Raw genomic sequence first — 7,242 nt, 5'->3', positions numbered from 1 at the left:
CTGTTACATATTTTTGTTCAGTCTTTCTCTTTTGTTTTTTTTTTTTTTTTTTTTTATTAAAAGCATGGATTATTTTTCTTTAAATCAGTTCTGAAACACACGACTTTTTGTTGTACCGCTGTAGCACCCACCCAATCTTTTCACAACTTCCCAAATTTACCTTAGTGGCAGCTCTTCTGATGATGCATCTCAGCAGAGTGGATGCCTTTTCCAGCCTCATGAACTTGATGTGTTCTGCTTGTGATCCACTCTGCCTACTGGCTTCTTTTCTGCAAGTTTTGTTACAACAATTACTTGTCTCTTTGCAGTTGATTTCTTGTTGAGTGCAGAACTTTGCACTCATGTTTGTAGAATTATCATTCCCCCTGTTGCAATGATTTCAAACTCTACTCCTGCTTCTCCTCTTTGCAGCACCTCCCAGCTGGGTGTCAGCTCCAGGCTTATCAGCATGGTCCCTAAGCCTTTATGCAAGGAGATTATAATATAGAAATGTACAAAGAATTTTATTTGATCTAAGTTTGGTATTTGTGCAATTTGATATTAAACTGTTAATAGCGATCCTTGAAGTAAAACCAGTTTTGCATCAAATTGGTGGATTCTCTGTCCATATCAAATTTCCATATCATTCTTATGAAAATGCCAATGAAATAGAAGAGCCTTGCTGAAGTGAAGATCTTCAATTTACTTATGTCTGTAGAACCAGACATAAAAAACTAGGTTGGTTTGGTAGACTGTCATGAACAAATCATATTGGTTGTTATTTATAATTTTGCTATTTTTGAGGTATCTACAAATATTTTTAATTCATCCAAGAATTTTAATCAAGTTGATTGGACTCTAATTTCCTGTTTGTTTGATTGTTGTGTTGTTTTTTTTCCCTAAAGAAAAACAATCAGTCTTTTATTAGTCTCTTGAAATCTGCTAATTTTCAAAATAAATGCTGTTTTCTACATTGGGTTCTGAAATTTGTGGAAAAGTTTAGGAAATGGTAATAGACTTCCAAAGAGGATAGATGTTTGGCACAGATATTAGTATTCAAATAAGTACAGACCTGGTCTCCTGTAAATTGTTATTTGTCTGCTTTGTATGTGAGACAGCTGGAAGCTGTGAATGTCCTTAGATGTGTCATGTTTTCCCCTGGGCTTTATACCTTTGTGGGGTTTTTTCTGTGTAGATTATCCCAGTTCCAACTTCACTGCCCAGTCTATTCCGAGCTGAAGCACAATGTAGGAGCAAACACCAGCTTTCACATCTCTTTAATGGCTTAATGCAGTTGGTACCTGCATTTTTAAGTTAACTAAAACTGTAATTTTAGTGTGTTTGGGCTCTGTAAAAATAAAGGGGTATTCAGTGTTTTTAAACACAGAGAAGTAGTTCTTGCCTCTTTTTTTGTAAGGAAGCCTAGCTAGAGCATTCAGCTAGAATCAACAGGCTGTCCCAGTTTCCTCCTCTTCACACAGCCACCCATTTGTCCATAGCCCCGTCTAAAAAAAAGAGACATTCGTTCAAGAAAATGGGAGGGGTTTGGAATTCTGGAACATCACCTCCAAATGCAGTCTCTACAGTTAAACAGAACTCTGTCTCTCTTTTTTATTACATAGATGTAGGTACTTCTCTGCTTAACATATTGCGTCTTTAAAAACTGACTTTTGCAGTTTGTGTTTTCACTCTTAACATTAGTTAACAACAACTCTAACTAACTTTTGTTTGTTTGCTTCTGAAATCCCAAACCCTGGGAATTCCTGTCCCAAAACCCCAGGAATTCTGGCCCCAAAAACCTTGAAATTTTGGCCTCAAAATCCTGGAATACCCAGCCCTAAAACCCGGGAATTTCAGTCCTAAAGATTTGGGAATTTCAGCCCCAAAAACTAGGAATTCCAGCCCCAAAGTCTAGGAATTCTGGCACGAAAACTCTGGGACTTCAAAGCTTTGAAGACCTAGAATTCCAACCCAAGAACTTTTGAGTTTCAACCCCAAAATCCTGGGAATTTTATGACCCAAATCCTTGGAATTCTGGCCCCAAAAACTTGGGGATTCTATGCTTGGAACGCTCAGAATTTTAGCCTGAAAACCCTGGGAATTTAAACCCCAAACCCTTGGAATTCCAGCCCCAAAACTCCGGGAATTTCTCTCCCCTTGGGGGCGTGGTCTCTCCCCCGTGGGCGGGGCCTCCTACCCGGGGGCGGGGCCTCCTTTACTAGATCTACTTTGGGGGCTGACTAATGAAAGCTAGATATTACAGGAATATATAATGCAGTGACTCAGTTCCTTTTTCAGTCTAACCTTTTCTAAAAGAGTGAGGCTGGGCTGATGCTGGATTAACTGAAATAGCAGGAAAAATCCTTTTTACTGTGAAAGATACTGAGTCTTGTCCCAGTTCTCATGTCACATTGCCTGATTGCTATGATTTTAAACTGCACTACTTCTCTCAACTGCAGACAGAGCAAGATTAACTATTTGAGACATTTCAGTGAATGCCTGACAATAGGTACACTTTGAATCAAAAATCACTGATAATTTAATATGTATCAGCACTATAAAAAATAGCTTTTTCCACTCTGAATGTATAGTTTTCTTTTTGATGTATTATTGATGTACTGCATGATGAGCAGTCAGAGGAGGTTGTAAAAATGAATTTCTGATCTCTCAATTGTTCTTGTTACAATTCTTCTAGAGAACAGCAAGGAAAAGAACATAAATCCAATTGTAAACCAAACAGAAATATCCTATATTTCACTACTGAAACTATACATACATGCTAGGAAATGGCTATTGAATTTCTTAGTGTAAAGTCAGATAATTAAATGCAGGATGCTTTTGTTTGTTTTAAACCTAATTGCTCTAAAAATAGCCTCTGGTGCATCATTAAAACACAAAAATATTTTTGGCCCCATTATTGTACAAGCACTGGAAGAATAAATAGGAATATCTCGTGATCTCTCTACTAAGAGCTTGGTGACATATTTGTTTTTCAATTAAAAAAAGGAACTATTAAAAATACTGTCAACAAACTAGCTATTTCTAAGTAATTATATACACCACACCTTCTTAATTATATGGCAACTTAAATACTTAAGCTGTCAGATAATCTCAGAAAGATACTGAGACCTTAGTAGGGATTTGCATAATTTCCGAAGTCATGTGTTGTGAAAGTGCTGTTTCTAACTTTTCAGAGCCTTATCAGGATGTGCAACATGAAATCAAATGAATGACAGGTGGGTCATTTCTGTATCAACATTATACTATAATGCAGGGTATTTTGGTTCTCCATATATCTTAAAAATAAAAATTACCTGAGTGGTGCATGTTATTTTCCAGAGCTTTTGAAATCTTTTTGATCAATTGCATTTGAAAACTTTCTTTAGAAAATGTATAGCACAGACAACCATCAAGTTTTATTTTTGATTCTGCAAATGATCATTCTTTTCTTGCTTCCTAGTAGAAATTTTTTATATATAAATCTTTCAGGATTTTTTATCTCTTCCCTGTTTCTCCATTTTCACTGGTAAGGTATTCATCTGGGCTGACTGGAGCTGTGACTGTTTATCATCCAAGTATCAATCCCAATTTTTTTGTGATCTAACACAGAAATGTTTCTGTATTATCTGGTTTCCTGTATCATCCGGTTTCCTGTATCATCCTCACAATACATTACAAGGGGCTTTACATTTTATAGATATTACTAGTAATTGTAAATTGACTTAACTCGTGCAAGCATTTAAATATATGCTTATAAATATATGCTAGATGTTAAGTCTACACAAGTGCACCTGATGTAAATGTTGAGGATAGCCTGATGAATACCCTAGCTGCAAGTGACAGCTCCCGCCAGCAGCGTGCGTGTGACAGATCCTCACTCCTGTCTGTGTGGGAGTTTCAGAGGTGGCCACTTTCCACGCTGTCCTGGCCACCACCAGGCGTCAGCCCTTTGTGAGTGTGCAGCTTGGGCCTTGGCCCCGCGCCCGGTGCGGCTGCGGCGCTGGCTTCCAGAAGCTGGTGCTCACCTCTGGAAAAAGCTCTGCCTTGCTTCCATTCTGAGCCAGCAAACTGCTGCAGCAGCCCTGCACAGAGCTGTGCCCAGCCAGGAAGCCAAGCTGCTGAAGGTACCTCAGCATAAGAGGCTTACTTTTTTTTGTATTTTTGCCAAAAATGTAAAGTGTAATCTCCAGCTGGCTGGCATGTTTTGATCTTGGATCAGACCTTTTCTTCTCCACGTCTTTACATCTGCCAGGCCCTGGGGTGTGCATTTAAATGGTTTTATTCAGCTGTAGTTAGAAGTTGAAGAGTTCAGTATGAACTCAGTATGACACAATAGCCTGAAAGCCATTCTGAAATTTGCATTAGTGATTTAGAATTATTCCATTTAATCTTTTGATTTTCTATACCTAAGAGGTGTGAGAAGGAGAATGCTTTGGTTTGTTCCAAGGAATCAATAACCTGTTTTCAAGACAACTGTCTGTCTCTGCAAGATACTAAGATAATGGCTGAGATAACTTACATGAAAGAACATAGATAGAAGGTTGGTTTTTTAAAATAGTGAATAATTCTGGGCATCAAAGTATTTTCTACATCACTTTTCTTTTAAAATCAGGCTAATAACCAGTCAATAATGGACAAACTAATTTTTATCAAGAGTTTGTTTTAAGGTGACTGGCCCACAAATTGCTAGCTTTTTGTCAGCTGGTGGTCCATATTGAAATAGGTGTTAGGAAATCTTAGTCAATAAAGATCCTGGAAATTCTGCCTTTATGTTGCAGAAAGGTCTACAGAATCATATATATAACATTTACAGATCATTTGGCTGCTGTGACTTTGCTCGAGGAGAAAATCAAGACTAGACTGCATTTGCTTTTTAATTTGCGAACTGAAAATTTTAGCCACATGTTTTTGAAATGATCTTCTACATGTCTTTCAGTTGGTGAGCACACAGTGACTATACATTTTCTCTACCACGAACTACCTTTCTGTCACCTTTGGCACGAGTGTTCAAACCAATTATTAAGTAAATAGGTAAATACGTAACTAGTTGGTGTGGTTTTTTATTGGTGTTAGTCTCTGATCAGCTTATTCACAATGCTCCTCTATCTCATTTCTTAAAGTAATCCAGCCAAATTGTATTAGCTTCCTCTCTTATTATCTATACTGTGTTTTCTTGAGTGTCCCACTAAGATTAGAGTTCATCTACCTAGGATACATATTTTAAAAACTGCATAAAGTAGTTGCAAGACTACATAAGGAATAATTTTTGCAATACCACTGAAACCTCTCTCTCTCTCTGAAAATTATTTAGACTAAATTATTATACAGACACATTTGCTTTTTCACGTCTGCATCATGTTGTTGACCGATGGTCATTTACTTAATTACATTGATAATTGAAGGTTATATCCAATTGCCTTTGGCCTGACAAATACCCAAAACTTTTGGTCATTAACATTCAAGTGCACATTCTTTGTGTTTGATGTTTTTTCACTTTGCTTCTATTACTCCTCAGGGTGATTCACTTCTTCCCATATATTGTCTTGATTATTTTTTCGCCAGCTGATTTTTAGTAAAGTATTCCAACTTTGGATCTAGTGCTTAATGGAAAATATTGAAATTGTTTACACAGTCAAGACACTAGTGACCTCCATTGAATGATATGTCCTTCTTCCCACTGTCTGTTGCTGTTTTCATGTTCTCCACACTTTAACTGGTTATTTCATCTGTAGTTCAGTGTCTTTGTTTACTTAAATTAGCTGGATGTGACATTACTTAAAAAAAAGAAAACTACCCAACACCACAAGAAATATGTAGAGAAAGGTAGCAAGTTAATGCTGGATAACCTGTGTTATTGTCTTTATTGCATACTGAAATTAATTATTGCTTTGCTTATGGAACCACGTGAAATAACCTGTGATACTTTTTCCCACCTTCATTCTATGTGGCTCTCACTTCTTGTTTTCTCATTTCACACATAAAGCTAAAAAAGTCTTTATTTTCATATAATTTATGTGCTATAGCACTTTTTGCATTTTGTACACTTTTGGACATATATTGAAGTAGAGCCTAATTTCTATGTGGTTTTATCCACTTTTGCTTTAAGGAAATTCCTGTCAGAAATTTATGCAATTAATAGTGTCAACATGCATTTTTCCACAGTGACCATTGCTTTTGTAATGATGCATGCAGGTTGTTCAGCTCCTCTGAAGCACGTAGGAACTGCTGTGTACTGATGACTCTGGTGCCATGTGTTCTGAGTAATATCTTTAACTATTGGTAGGCCAGATTGTACCTTTGTGCTCCAAAGCCTTGGGTTTATGTAGCTGCTGGTCACTGAGAATATATGACCCTTGTCTATCCAGTGTTTCAATCTGGAGCTGGAATGCTACCTTGACATTGATGAAAGGTCATCTCTGGCAGAGAGATATCCTGGCCTTTGGCATTGCACAGTTAGCAAACACTCAGGCTTGCTGCTGTATCAGAGCCTTCCCAAAGTTGTGGTGTTTGCCGTGGTGTCCGTGTGACACATGGCCCCTGTACAGGACAGGTTTGTGTGTACATCAGTAACGATGAGAGAGAAGGCTCACCTCATCCCGAGTCAGTGACTGCATTGTGCAGTAAAGGCAAAGAAATTCCTATTTCTGGAGAGCTGGGATTTGTTGGCATTCCTTCACAGCTGTCACTGGCTTCAGGACAGGCAGCTGTGAGATGCTGCAGTGTCAAGACAAGACATAGCACTGGGCAGAACACGAATGTTTTTAGACAAGTCCTAGAAGGGGACATCACAGAAAGGGTCAGGTTGTTGGGGACCATAGCGGGTCCCCCTCTGGTGCGACCTCCCTGCTCAAGCCGGGTCATCCCAGAGGACACGGTACAGGATTGCGTCCAGCTCTGATACTTGGGCAGCCTGTTCCAGTGCTTGCTCACTGCACAGGGAAGAAGTTCTTTCTCTTATCGGGCAGAACTTTCTGTGCCTCAGTTTCTGCGCAGCGCCTTGTGTTCTATTGCTCGGCACCACCGAGCAAGGCCTGGCCCATACTCTGACAACCCCGCTTTATTTACTCACAACTGCGTAAATGCAGCAGCAGAGAAGACAGCCAGAGCCGTGCCGCCCGCCGCCCCGTCAGCCCGTCCCGTCCCGCCCGGTCCCCTCAGGATCCCGCGCTGAGGCGGCGCTACCGCCCGGCAGGGGGCGCGGCGGGAGGCGGGGCGCGCGCCGGCGCGGCTGCGCTTTGCGGGCGGCTGTAAAGCAGCGCCGAG

This window comes from Oenanthe melanoleuca, chromosome 10 (genome assembly GCF_029582105.1).
Source record: "Oenanthe melanoleuca isolate GR-GAL-2019-014 chromosome 10, OMel1.0, whole genome shotgun sequence".
In the NCBI taxonomy this organism is placed as follows: domain Eukaryota; kingdom Metazoa; phylum Chordata; class Aves; order Passeriformes; family Muscicapidae; genus Oenanthe; species Oenanthe melanoleuca.
This window is presented reverse-complemented; position numbering follows the sequence as displayed.